The sequence below is a fragment of the Cupressus sempervirens genome, chromosome 11, assembly GCF_028749045.1.
Source record: "Cupressus sempervirens isolate cs-2001-9-10 chromosome 11, ASM2874904v1, whole genome shotgun sequence".
In the NCBI taxonomy this organism is placed as follows: domain Eukaryota; kingdom Viridiplantae; phylum Streptophyta; class Pinopsida; order Cupressales; family Cupressaceae; genus Cupressus; species Cupressus sempervirens.
The window spans coordinates 612,080,192-612,095,190 of NC_143128.1; the positions used below are offsets into that span (position 1 = coordinate 612,080,192).

Here is a 14,999-nt window from a genome sequence, read left to right on the forward strand (position 1 = left end):
CAAATACAATGAGATAACAAACAATCAAATTGCAATTGCTTGCATTATAAGACTAAACACTTGGATTTTAATTTCTTATACTTTTTTTGAGAGTACAAATATTGATCAATTAATTGTTAAAATACTTATAAATAGAAGGTAGTTGGAAGCTGACATAGAGAATTAACTTAATATTAACTAATTAGAAAATAATATCAATTAATATTAAAAACTTCAAAATATTCCACATTTCTTTTCTAAAAAAATTTATATAGAAATAAAAAATGTAATCATATTCATTATTTTAAAAATTAAGAATTAAGGTCAATTAATTATAAACGAAAGTATTAAAAATTATACTTTATTATTTTCTCAATAAATAAAATAATAAGCAGAAAGAAATGATAATAATGGCACGAGAAAAGGCGTATATTCATGAAAAACATAAAGATCTATCATAAGTTAATTTAATATTTGTTGATTTATGGACGCCATAATAGAAAAATTATTGCAATTCAGTATCATAAGGATTTGTCTCACATAGTTTGGTATTATCATTACACTAGAAAAAGTCATGAAATTATCTTGGGCCCAAATTGGTTATTGATGTATCATTGATAGATGCGTAAGCCAAATGAGCAGTAGATAGAGTAGATGAAGTTGTGCTTGCAGATGTTGATGTTGATGCATGTCGTGGAACATTATCTTGTGTAATGTTGAGATAAGCAGGTTTTATAGGATTTGGTAAGTTGGTGACAGAAGCATTGGAAAGCATTGCATATACATTTATCATTGGTGGGCGAAGCACTGGATCTGCTTGTGTACATAAAAGGCCCACGTGAATGCATCTACCAATTTTTTCATCGGAGTAACAATTTAACATGGATTTATCAATTATTTCAATGATATTTCCTTCTTTGTAATATCTCCATACCTGCATAATAATCACATAAGAATTCACATATATAAAATAAACTATATTTTCCTAACTTAGGTTTACCTTACCCATTCCAAGAGACTTTGAAATTTCTTGGATAATCTACTGTCATTGTTCTTTCTTCTACAAATGATTTCTAAAATTACAACACCAAAACTGTATACATCAACTTTGATAGATGACGATTAAAAGCATACTCTGGTGCCATATAGCCCCTGCATAATTGAGAACAATTATTAAATTAACATGTTGTTGAAGGAGAAAATAACTAATAAAAATTGTTTTTTTAAGATTGATTGTGTGACAGTTTTTGGTATCAATTTTTGATATCTTACTTTATAATCTGTCATTAGCCCTAAGCAAAGGAAAATGATCTTCTTTATAGATATGTAGTATAATCTTGATGATAAGAATAGTCATACAATAGATCTCAAAAAAATTAAATGTTTATAGAAATTTGATAAACTTAACTAAACTATTATGTTTATGTAAAAAAATTTAAATTCTTACAATGTGCCTGCAACCATTGTATTGACATGAGTCTCCTCTGAATTAAACAACCTTGCTAGACCGAAATCTGAAATCTTTGGTTGCAATTTTTCGTCAAGCAAAATATTGCTCGCTTTGATATCACAATGAATGATCTGCAATTGAGAATCTTGGTGTAAATAAAGAAGCCCACATGCTACACCAAGTATGATATTCAAACACTTTGGCCAGTCAAGTTCTTGGCTCCGCTGAGGATCTATATCCATAACCCATAATAAGTGACTGTTAAATCCATAACCCATAATAAGTGACTCTTAACTAAAAAAAAAATATTATATGATAAGCGTTTAGTATTTAGCGAAAATTAACTTACAAAATAGTATTTTGTCAAGGCTCTTGTTAGGCAAGAACTCGTAAACAAGAAAACGTTCTACTCCTTTTGCACAATATCCAAGCAGATTCACAAGATTATGATGTTGAATTTTTGCCACCAACTTAACCTCATTTAGGAATTGCTTCTTCCCTTGTGATGATTGTATGGATAGCCTCTTTACTGCTATTTTCTTTCCATTAGGCATGGTCCCCTGACATAAAAGAAAACACTTCAATATTGAACTTCTGTCACACTATAAAAATTTAAGGAATGTAGAACTCTTATTCGAGAAAAATATGCTTTCAAATTTCTTATAATGGAGGAAAAAGATCATTGAGAAGAAACTAATGATGTTCAAGCTAAAGACAATGGTTTTGAGGAAAGACTAAGTCTAAAAAGTAAGTCACTTTTGATTATTTAATACTTTATTTTAGGAATTAAAGTGTTATTTTATGATGTTTAAGTTTTCTAGTTAAAGACTACTAGTGCATATAAATTGGTCTTCTTTAAATATCATACACCAAATATAAAATTAAATTAAAAGGTATGTTAACTTTGAATATTTAACAATTTTATCTTTAGATATAATGTTTATACGTTCTAAAAAATTACATGTATTAATATTTAAAATAATACAAATGCCAAGTACCCACACAAAGCTTTGCGCTCTGAAAAAGAAAAGACTCGCATCAATTGATCTTTGATCATGACATCAAAAAGTTATTTGTGTGTTCAATCCAAAATAATATAGATTCAATTGTGTGTTATTCTCTTGTGGGAGATAGTCAAGAATGTGATATTGCTATTAACTTCTGTGAAACTTTTTCTATTCAAGCTATTAAAAGTAATGACTCGCCTAAAGTTTATGGGTTGCCACCTGAAAGTCTGAAAAGACTATAAATAATTATTCGAGAAGCAATGATATTGTCCAAATATAATTGGAGATTATCCACAAGGGTTTACTCTCAAACAATATTAACAATGGCATTATTAAATGACTTACTAAGGACTAAGATAAAAACCTTGGTAACAAATTTAAAGCACATTGGATTGCTCAAATTTAATTTAATCTTTGCAGTGGCTTTCCTCACTTTTATTTTGTTTGAAAAATAGAACCATCCAACAGTAGGTGGTGGATGGAGTGTTGATAAAGACTCTAGACAAAGTCTGAAATAAATACAGAGATATATAATATATTTAGTCTTACAACAATGTTGAAAACCTCACATCTGCTCATGATACACAATGATCAGGCATAGATCTAATGGTTAAATGCTTACATACTTACAAACTTTAAGAAACCTCTTGAAAATACCTGTCATAGGTGATTTATATTTTTCAAAAGCCTACATAAAATAAAGTTCTAGCTTTATGTGGTCAAAGTTATTTCACGTATGGAGAATATTCTAATACTCAGAGAGTAGCTAATACAGATTGGAATAAGTATTTTTACAAATAAATGGAAAACAATGAGTCCACCTTATAATTTTTTATTATATGTTAAAACTCAGAGCTATGGACTCTATAAAAATCAAAAGACTTTAACTAAGGTTGGGCTATTTCTCTGAGGTCTATTTTTTATTCTTTCTGATTGACTATGTGCCTCTTGTGTTATATTTAATATAATTTTCTACTGACTTTTCTGACATTTTTTTCAAAAAATAAATAAATCATGGACTAGATCATTATTGAAGTTTGTGAATAGCACACCCCAGATAATATTTGAACAAATATATAGAAATAATAAGAGTAGATATAATAACTTATATTTATATGTTAAAATTTTAGATTATAGACAAATTCTTAATAAAAATTAGAAGGAATTTTAATAAAATAAAATATTTGAACAAATTTATTTGAAACAATGACAGTGCAGAAAAGTATTTGTAATTATTTGAGAAAATCTAAAACTTAGTCTATGTGTATTCTCAAAATCAAAACAATGAATAAAATTATTTCAGATTAGGATAACTATGAAAAACATTTGTACTTGGGAAAAATCTAAAACTGCATGCAGATTAGAAAAAAAGATAAAATATTACAGTTACATAAAAATTTTATTTATTTCTTTTTTTATCTATTTTATAATGTGGAGAACAGTTTACAGATCTCTCAAAGCCAAATCAATACACAATAAAAATAAAATATTTGAATTATGTAACTTAACTATTAATTTATTCTTTTCTTTTTTTTCTTTGGAAAAATCTAAAGTTGTATAGAAATTTGTCATCAAAATCAAATTTAAAACAGACCTACACAAGAATTCTAGTTTTATGAATAAAGACCAACTACCAAAATTGAAACTTCCAAAAAAAAGAAACCAGTTCAACTCTTGATTATCATATTTTTATTGTTGTTAAAATAATGATCTTACCTTATATACAGAACCAAAGCCTCCCTCTCCAAGCTTGTTATCTTCATGGAAGTTGCAAGTTGCAGTCTTGATATTTTCCAAATTAAAGATTATCTCAGGCTCCTCGCCAATCTCTGAATCTAGTTCACCATCTAGATTCCCTGGATAAGAAGAAAACTAACAACTTTTAATAAATATCTCTGATCCAAATGCAATATAAGAAAGGGAAAATAACAAATTTTCATCTAAGTGGAAATGAAAATGATATGTTAGTCACTACAATTTGAAGATAACGAAGAGAAACATTGTTTATAAAAACGTATACAAAAAATTCAACCAAATATTCCTGCAAATGTACCTTTCCTTAAGATGGCTGGCTTCCATAATGCGCCGGGCTTGAGTTTTCTTTGGATTGCAGAGATGCATAACAGTAACATGACCAACAAGCCGCCTGAAATACACACGGCCATACCGAGATTATTTGATGAATTCTCTGCACAGAAGATAAATCTGAGCGGTCAGTACTCAAGGAAAATATAGGGAACGTTAAGTTCACAAAGCACAATATTAAACCCTAATCTGGTCATTTGATACTGGTCATTTAAAGGTTATCAAGAAACAATAAAAATGCACTAGAAACAGCAGCCATAACACTTTTCTACTAATTAAATATTAAAGTCACTTTCATTGTTGTAGAATTCGATAGATTGCGATAAAGAATGAAATTAACTTGTAAGATAATTGAGAAGCATATTACTAGTCGGCGGCGGTGACGTTGGTGGAGAAAGCGGTTGAACGGGAGACGGTGGCGGTGGAGGGGCGGGATGAAAGAAGGAATACGTTTCGAAACGAGCAATGCAACTTCCGCACCAGCCAACTCCTCCCTGAAAAGGTCCATCGGCGCTGAACGTCGCATCCAACAGCTGACAAATTGCGTATTTCAAGCATGTATTGCAGTCGTCAACAGAAGTTAAATCCATCCAACACTGCAGCAGGCCGTTTATCGTATAAAATGTAGTGGTGGGTTTTGATCCAGAAGAGTATCGTGTTGGGGATTGGATAGCATTTTCAGATAGATTGCTGAAAAGCTCCTTAACGGCTGCCTTGAACTCCTCAGGCTCATCTGTAACCTTCGCTGTATTATAAGCAACTTGTGTATTGGTATCTAGTTCTCCGAAGAAGAAATAGTTCTCATAGCGTACGAAGCATTTGTCTAGCATAGATCTATCGCTGCGTACATTTTTACAAGCACTGAGCATGGAGCTGTTTGCTTCTTGTGAACAGCTGAGGCATTCTTCCGCAGTTGCGTCTCCCCTACATTGGAGGAGACCATAAACTGTGTCTGGACTTTGGCCATAGGATGAGGTATTGAAACCATTTGATGATGATGTATTGTCCAGAAGATTATCAAAAACTATTTCAAGATTATTCTGGAATTCAGTGCTTGCGTTATTCTTGCTGCAGTTCTGCGCTGCACTGCAAAAAATATATGATAACAGAACAACACAGACCAACTTTGGATACTTCTCATTATAGGCGATCTGCATTTTGTCTCCCCCTTACCAATTCTTTCACAAACAGGGCTATTTAATTTAATGTGAATGCGATAAGTCCTTGATTCATTCAATTTTTAAGAATGGGGGAGATGCATTTGCCTGTTCAACCACGCAAAAATTAGTTATCTTTATGTACATTTCGAAAAGCTAAATTAATTATGACCACAAAAAATTATTTTAGTCAAGCTTTGAAATGTCTCTATAGAGAAAAGCTGCAAGCGGGGCGTTGAAAAGTTGTTCAGTTAAGAAGTATGCCTGCACTGCATTGAAGGATATGTATTGAAATTATGACCTTAAAAAATGCCGTGATCACACCTGACGGATGTAAAACAGGTCTTCATTCATAGTTTAGCGACCGTTAAACAGGAGTTTCAGAAGAAATGTAGGCTCTGATTTAAGCATTCTTGCCACGCCAAAATCTAATGTCTTTGGTTCCAGGTTAGGATTAACAAAAATATTAATTTCTTTACAACGTTCCAACGTTCCAACTAATGAATGGTAGTTGAGAATTCTCATTTTGAGATATTCCCATGGACGTGGTAATTGAGGTCTTTATATTCAACCTTTTCAAAATTTTAATATGAAATGGTAATTTATTTTCATTTTGGTATCTAGGTACATACAAGGTATATAGAGAAAAAGTAAGGGAACTGGTCATAATCAGGAGGCATTTATATTTGTATAGTTAATGTGACATGAACAATAATGTAAAAAAATGTTAAATTAATAATTATGAACATTATATTAAAAACTCTTGTAGCAAACTATTAGAATGTGTTCATGTATTAAATCATTTCTCTTACAATATCTATAAGAGTGAACTAATCAAGTAAAATAACTTAAATAAAACAAAAGTTTTATCACACTTCTTTTAAATATAAAGGGAAGAGTATTTTGTGATATAAGTTGTTGCAAAATTTTGATATTTTTGAAATTTTGTATAGAAACCAAATAAGAGTTATGTTATGATCATAAGAATAAAAGAATTAATGCATGTCCAAGTGTTTTTGACACTCATGTCAAAGGAGAAGATTATTGATCTCAGATTGGTTTTGACAAGCGAGTCTCTATATACTTAAGTCATTTATCTAGTTCATGTTCAACAAGTATTATATGTCGAGCACAAAATGTATAAGTTAGAGCATGTCGAGTCAATAGTGAGTGTCGAGTCACTCATATCTTGATCACTCGAGTGCCAAGCAGAAAGTATATGCCGAGTAATTCAAGATTCGACCAAGTAGTGCATGCCGAGTCATTCAGATGTCGAGTAACAGAGTTTTGCCATAGTTGTTTGTATTGGCACAAAGTACTACGTAAACCATTTTTGAGCTGACTTATAGATTGAATTATGATATTTTGGTGATAAAGATGAATCTTATGTTGGAATCTCTATGAATTACATGCATCCAATCAGGCAGATGGAAGGTTTAAGTGGCAATATGGGTGAATTATAGTTGTTGATTCATACCTAAACCCAAGTCACCTAGGTCTTTTTAAAGAGGATAGACCCTAAACTTCTTGTGAGTGTGAAATGGAATGTATGAATGATAAAGGAGAGTTTTTCATGCACAAACTAGGACATTCATGGTGACCAAGGTATTATGATCTAAAATTTCATTGTAGAATCAGTTAAAGGAGAACTGAAGAAGGAAATACTGAATACCAGAGAGACATTTTATCAAGAAGGATCAAGAATACATTAGTTTAGAGGTGATTTATCATAAAGCAACAGTGTGCTAACCATAGGATCAATGCTGAGACATTCTAATAGATGAATCAGTTAAATCTCTTAATAGAGTAGTCCTAACAGGCTATATTTAAATCCTCTAACAAGGTGCTTACTTTATTATGAGTTGAAGTCCTTTAACAAGGCACACTTTTAACAGGGGGTTGAAATCATTTTCCAATGTAAGACCTAAGAGGCTTTGTAAGCCTTTAACAGGGTAGAGGTTTCAAAGGGTAGATCATGTTTCATCATCAAACATTGTAACCTTGATTGGATACACTTTATTACTGAAGTAGCGAAGTTTTTTGGGTGTCATCCCCACCCCAGTTTTACCTCTTCATTGGAGGGTTTTTGGGTAATCATATATGATGTCATGTATGTGTGAATGCTTATTTGTTTACATACTTTAGATATACATGCTTTACATGATATATCAATTTACTTATTGAATGTATGAGATGGATGTGTGGTGAATGTTTTATGGGTCAAAGTTTAAAGCATTGATTCACTCCCTTGAGAGGTTTACCTTTTCTATTGTGATTCCAACATGAATCACTGACAAGGTGGCATAATCATGAGAAATGTTTGGTCCACATAGTAGGATATAATGGTTAAACCTCAATTGACCAAGGGTTATGATCGATTTGGAAGTTTATGGCAGCAAAAGTAGTTCCTTGAATGATGAATTTGATCTTTCGAATTCCTATAACTACTCTCATCAATCCCTAGGCTTGATAAATGCAAAAGAAATACTTCATTGTCATTTGTTGATCCATTCATTAAGTCAAAGATTAAATGACTATTTCTCCTAGCCTCTCAAAGATCTATTTGGTGAGGAAGTGATCCTTTCATGCATGGATTTATGCAATAGTAAGATCTTTCAAGATTTTGTAGTGATTATTCCCTAGATACTTGATTATAGTGGTTGATTTTTGTCTTATGAAGAAAGTCATCCAAGTTATGTTGGCACTATAAAGGCAAATATTATACAGTTTCTAGTGGTTGGATATTCTATGTTTTCTCTAGTATTGCTTTGGTATGCTACTTTAATATTTCCTTTTTCCTTTGAGATATATGACATTCTACCTTATCTCTTTCAACCATCATCATTCTATGTAAGCTTGTTTACATCTCTTCAACATGTTCTAAATATCTATAATCTACATTCTCTATATCTCTTTATCCTATGAATAATAAAAAGTGAAGCATTTTCCTTATGTCATTCATCTGGTTGTTTGATTTTTGTGTAGTTTATAGACTAAAGCAAAGTTTGAATCCATATGTCTTTGGACTGTCATAATAATAACACTATACATGTATGGGTAGAGACTAGTTTGTAAACCCCTATTTTGGTGCATCATCTCTTTAGAATAGATTAGGTAGTTTCTTTCATGTATTCCTTCTGCCTTTTCTCTACAAGAATAGTTTAAGTACATTCTAATAGTATAGGAAGGTGACCTTCTTTGGAGACTCAACCTCATAGTTCAAGTCCCACAACTTGGGGGTTGTTTGCATGTTTTATGAGGTTGTCCTTAGGTATGACTTTAGACAAGGGTACAAGATTTTGTGACAACATTTGCCAATGCAATTTCTTCTCTTAGCTTATTGAATGAATCAAATACCCTAGACTCCATGTCTTCCTTAGGTTCTCACACATGATAACCCTTTCTTCTAACTAGCCATCTCTATAAATAGAGATTTAAGATATTTTGTGATTCAACCTCCATCATCCATTTTAGGGTTAGCTTAGATTAGATAGGATGCAATAAATTTACCCATTATTTCATTTTATTCCCTTCTAGGAACTTCTCCTTCAATTCTCTTTGAATTCTCCTTAAAATGGTTAACTATGAATTTTGGGCCACCAACTCATCAATCTTACCATCCACATGGTTAACACAATCCAAAAAATCAAACTTGTCATCTTAGATTCATCAAATTCTCAATATTTCTCTTACTGCTCATACTTGGGATTAATTGGCTTCTAATGCTCAACACATAATATGTTTCTTGACATCCACTCTCAAAACACTTAGTACTAACTAAAGTTTGGTGGTGCTTGACATCAACTAAACTTTACTTAGCTTAAACTAAAATTGACTTTGCTTGGCTCTAATTGATTTTTTTATTGGCTTGCACTAAATTTTCTTGGCACCTATTGTCCACTTAGTCAAGCTTGCTAGACAAACTTTGTTTATCTTTTTCTTCTAAACTTACTCAAGATAACCAACCTTTGCAACCTTAGGTAGATTATCAATGCACTATAATATCACTTTCTTAATTGATTCTTGTACTCCTTTTCATATCATAGCTCAAGCTTTTCTCTAGGTACTATTGTTACCTCATTCATTCAAATCCTCTTCATCAATCAAAAAAATGAGAGTACTGCCTAGTTAGAATAATATCCTAGTAACACAAGTATTGGACACTGTCAAACAATGATTCATTTTTGAAATTCATCATGTTTCTACTTAGAATATCATGCTAGACTCATTTAATGTATCAGTTTGGGAATGTGAACTTGAGACAGTGACTGCAAAGTGTATGCTTTAGTTCTTCTCAATAGTCATCACTACTAAGGTTAAAGTAGTTGCTACATGAAACTTATACTAAAAACTAAACTTACAGATTACTTCTAATCTTGAAGGAAAAACATAATAGAAAATATATAATGCTCTAGAAATAAACCTATGTTGTAGGATATAGTCAATGGTTCTGCTACTAATGGCTGCAAGAACAACAATACTTTATAACTCAAAGAAAAATTAACTAAATTCTACATAAGCATGAACAAGGAATTCACCTCTCATGTCGACCCCCACAAAATAATGAATGAATTATAACTCAGAGATTGAAGTGAAAAACTATCATATATTCATTCAATAAAACATGGACGCAATATATAATATCAATAATGCTTTACTCCACTTCTTGCTTACAACATGAATTTCTCAAAACATCTAACTCGCCTAGAAACATAAGTTCCATCTTATTTAAAGGAAAATAGTAAAAACAAAATGCCTAAAAACTAGGTCTTCCATTACATAACATAACAAATTTTAGTTTCAAGAGTGATAGCATCATTTATGCAATACAATAAGCCACATTGAATGCTTTAGAAATATAGAAATGCTTTACAACTAGATTGTCTTGGACTGAATCAACAATTGCAAAGTGATGGAAGGAGTGGAGCTATAATGAACTCTAAAATAGTCACCTGCCTTGAAAGACCCACTCATCTTTTAGTCTATGCTCCTTGCTTAACTTATTCTTCCTATAAAAAATTAACACAAAAAAATCCAAAATACGAATGCAAGGCATAGATCATAATAAGTTTTCCCTATTTTAATGTAGCCTTGTCACACAACTACAAGAGGTTTACCCATTAAAGCTAGAGAAGAAATATACCACATTTACCATGAAATTAATTAATCTAGATATATATATTTAGTATTTCCTTTAAATTTTTTAAGCATCAAATATACATATAGTTAAAACTTATAAACATAAAAGACTGTATCATGTTTATGAAACAAATATAAGATTTTCAATTCTGTACTTAGAAAATCATTAAGAAAAACATCCTATAAACTTGACTCGTCATTCCCTTCAGCTTACCCATTTTCTAGTCCCACAACAAAGAAATTCTTTAATCTAGCTATCATCCTATTGTTAGTAGCTACCCTTGTCCAAATGCTCCCTCTACAAAACTCCAATAGAACCCTTTTATTTTCCTGTGTTTCTTCCACCTATCCATTTCTACCTGCATGTTAAAGCTATCTAGATTTTATGAATTTGAAAGTAATGGAGACATTAACAATAGAGGGTGAAAGGTTAATGGAATCCAAACTCTCTCTCTCTCTCTCTCTCTCTCTCTCTCTCTCTCTCTCTCTCTCTCTCTCTCTCTCTCTCTTCTCAAAGAACTGTATGAAGGAGCACACTAGGTTGCCATAGAAAATTTGAGAGGTGAATGTGGTTCTCTCTTTCTCATCTCCCCAGATAAACAATTCTAGTGCCAATCTATGGCATTTCTAGAATTAGGTAGTTTAGTATTCACCATCTATTCTTATGCATCAAATGCTTCCTTCCTCATTGGATATATGATCTCGCTGCTTGATTTAGAGGGGACTATTCTTAACCAGTTATAATATAGAGTTTGAGGATCCTTGGCTTCAGGCCTTAGAAATAGGGGAATGTCTAACTCCAAATTTCTATATACTTCAGCTTGAGTGTTCCAACTAATTTCATTCTATATCTAGGACATAAAGGCTCTAAGTTGAATATCCCCAACATAAAGTAAGGGATTCCAAACTTGGTCATCTAGAACTGCAAGATTATTAAGATAAAGTTCACATAACACATTTTTTATTACTGCAGGAGAATTATGGAAAGCTTGGGAAAACTAGGTAGGCTCTTGTAATGAGGGAGCCCTATCCTACATAATATAAGTCATTTGATAGTTCAATAGCTATTCTTTAACAAAGGGAGCATAGGAAAGGTGATGGGGATCTACAACCCATTAAATTAGGGATTAAGGATGTAATTTTGTCAACCTTCATAATTTACTATTCTACCTTTTCCTCCTAAACAAATGTTTCCTGATAGTAACTATCTATGATTTTATTGAGTTCTTTCCTTTGTTGTTTCCAATTTCCCTCTTAGAATTTAATTGTTTAGCCAACAAGAAAATAACATCTAGCAAAGATGTTGGACTAGATTGAGCTGATATCAAACTATGGTGGGAATTATCTACTGGTTAAGGAAGAAATGACTTACCATTGTTAACACTTATCATTTTTAAAGGATCCATCCAAATAATCATAGCTCTCTTAGGATTAGAGCATTTTTGAGCCACTAAAGCTAATGAAGAAATGAGTGTCATCCTTCATAGGTGAAATACCCAATGGTAAAAAGTGCACATTGTGAAAATAGCTCTGGAAGATATAGCCTAATAGTACCTTATTTCTTATTAATATCAATCTTTGGAGCTCCATGTAGAGTGAACTAAACTTTGGAAAAAGTTGGGTCAAGATTCTTTGTAAATTTTTGACCTTCCAACGGTAATCCCATAACTTCTGCCAAAACTATCTGAGAAAATGACACCTTCAATCCTTTAACTATTGCCACCCCATTCATTAAAGAGTTGAGAAAATGAAACACAACCTCATCATCCCAGCTAGTTAGCTTCTGAACATAATCTGTCCATCCCCTTGCTTTAAAATATAAAATTCTTGTTGAAGGTTGCAAAATGTACTCTGCTAGGGTTTGTACAATTTACATCTGAGCCCTTTTTGCCTCATTGTCTATCATTTTACATTTAGTATAGGAATTGACTTTAGGATATAATCACCTCGGCCCTCTCTAGCCCAAAAGTTGTTGTTGGTGTTGGAGTTGTTGCTGTATGCAGAAATGGCTCCACTGAGAAAATGCCTACACAAATTTGTGCCCAAGTTATTTCATGAGGTAATCCCTCTCCTAGCCTAGTTTTGAATATTTCTACTTTTGAATCTACTTGTCGACGGCTAGAAACCCAAACCCTTATTAGGTATTTTGTAGGTTGCACTCCATCTAAAAGCACGCCATGTGAATGGGAATCAAGGCCTAGACCCCCCAAGGGATTTTCCTTGAAGGGATTCAGAGCCTCACTAAGGGCTTTTTTTGTTTCATTTTGGTAACCCCTCATAGGTTGAGAGCATTTTCAACCATGTGCCATGGGCAGTTCTCTTGTCTCTTCTTGTTTTTCAGAGATGGTCTCAAGATTTTAGCATCTTGGATGATCACAAACTTAGGGTTCTAGTTTGGGTAGAGTTCCCTGGCCTACCCATCCCTTGCTATTCTTTCCTCCCAGAAATTACCCAGAATGTAGGCAAAGTAATTTGTGCAGAAGTAGAGAAATTTTTTAATGCCTACCCTTCATGGAGGGTTTGTGTTGAGGTCAACCTCCCTAGGGACTTTAAGGTATCTATGGAAATTCAAATTGGTGCTACCACCTTTACCAAAAAAATGCTTGACTTGAATCACCCCAATACCTACTTTCACTATCAATCTTCTAGCCGTAAGATAAAAGATTGTCCTCTTCTTGAGTGCAATTACTCTTTGGTGTAGGAACCCAAGCCAACTCTAGCAGTTAAAAAAGATAAGTGTACAATAGTTGTCAAGAAAGGCAAGGACGCTACTAAGCCAAGCCCTGATTCTCTAGAACCCAGCCATCTCAGCTCCAATGTGGCTCCTCTTGTGCCCATAGCACCTGAGGTTCCCATGCTTTTGGCACTACCTATTTCAAATCATTCATCACAGGGGATAGAATAGCCAAAGGTCCAAGCTGTTTGGGTTCATGCACCTCAAGCAACTTCTATGATTTCCTCTCCATCTCTCTATTGCTCTTGAATACCAAAATATAGTTTCTATCACTGGGGATAAATAAAGAGCCATCACTTTTGGTGACCCCTCATTTAAATCCTCCACTTTCTTGCATAAATACTTTTCCTTGCTTGGGAGCAAGGAGAGTATGCAAGCTGGTTTATAGTGAATTTTCTCTCCTAAAATGTTCGGGTGCTAATAGACCTCACTAGAAAATATTCTGTTTGTGATACTAAGCATAGGCTTTGCAATATTGATGTTTTGTGCCTATAAGAAGTCAAAGTCTCTAGGTTTCTTCTCAACTCAGCTTGCCATGTGATATGACCAGATGGTGTTAGCTTTGCTTCTCAATGTGAAGTTGATCAAGGTGGTGTAGTTACTCTCCTCTTCCCTTGACTTTTACCTCTTGTTATTTCCCATGGTTCTAACCCCATGTAGAGAGTTGTTTAGATTTTGTTGTCTTTTAAAAATTATTCTTTTGGCATTGTGAATGCCTATGGCCCTAATGATGTGGTTGAGTGCTCACACTTGTGGAGGCGGCTAGCTAATTCTTTGTTTCCTTCCACCTAGATATTTTGTGGAGATTTCAATATTTTTGAGCTAGCTATTGATAAAGTGGGCCTTCTACCTTGTCAATGGTTAGCTAGAGAGTGAGAAGCCTAGTTCTACATGTAGAAGAAACTAGGTGGTTTTGATCCCAATATTCATCGTTGCTGGACTAATGGTGTCTAGTACATATGGTCCAACTTTTGAGAGGGCACTAAAGGGTCCTTAAAAGGTTGGACCATGCTATGATTTCTAGTTAGTCCTTTTTTTCCTTTTCTTACACGAGCTTGTTACCTATCACTCCACTCCCTAATGTGACTATTTCTTACCATTTTCCCATCCACTTCTCCATTACCTAGCATTCTGCTCCTCCTCATAATTGTAAAACTTAGTTTTACCTTAATACTTTGGTGTTGTCACATCCACCCATTGCCGCTCATATTTTACAAACTTGGAACCTTGAAGCTAGGCCCCACTCTTCCTCTAGGTGGATTTAGTGGTGGAATGATCCCATCACCTATACTATGAGGTTTCTTCAAATTTATAGGAGGTAGTTGGCCACTTACAGCAAGAGATCCTATAAGGCAACTACCAAAGATCTTTGTATAGCTAGTGCAACTCTAGCAATGAATTTTTTTGACATGGATCTTCAGGTTTGGCTTGCTACCCATCACAACTAG

The 14,999-nt window shown here is 33.3% G+C and overlaps 1 pseudogene; it reads right to left on the reverse strand.

Moving 5' to 3' along the window:
- Positions 1-411: 411 nt before the first annotated feature.
- Positions 412-5,678, reverse strand: LOC149531174 (cysteine-rich receptor-like protein kinase 15; annotated as a pseudogene).
- Positions 5,679-14,999: the final 9,321 nt, after the last annotated feature.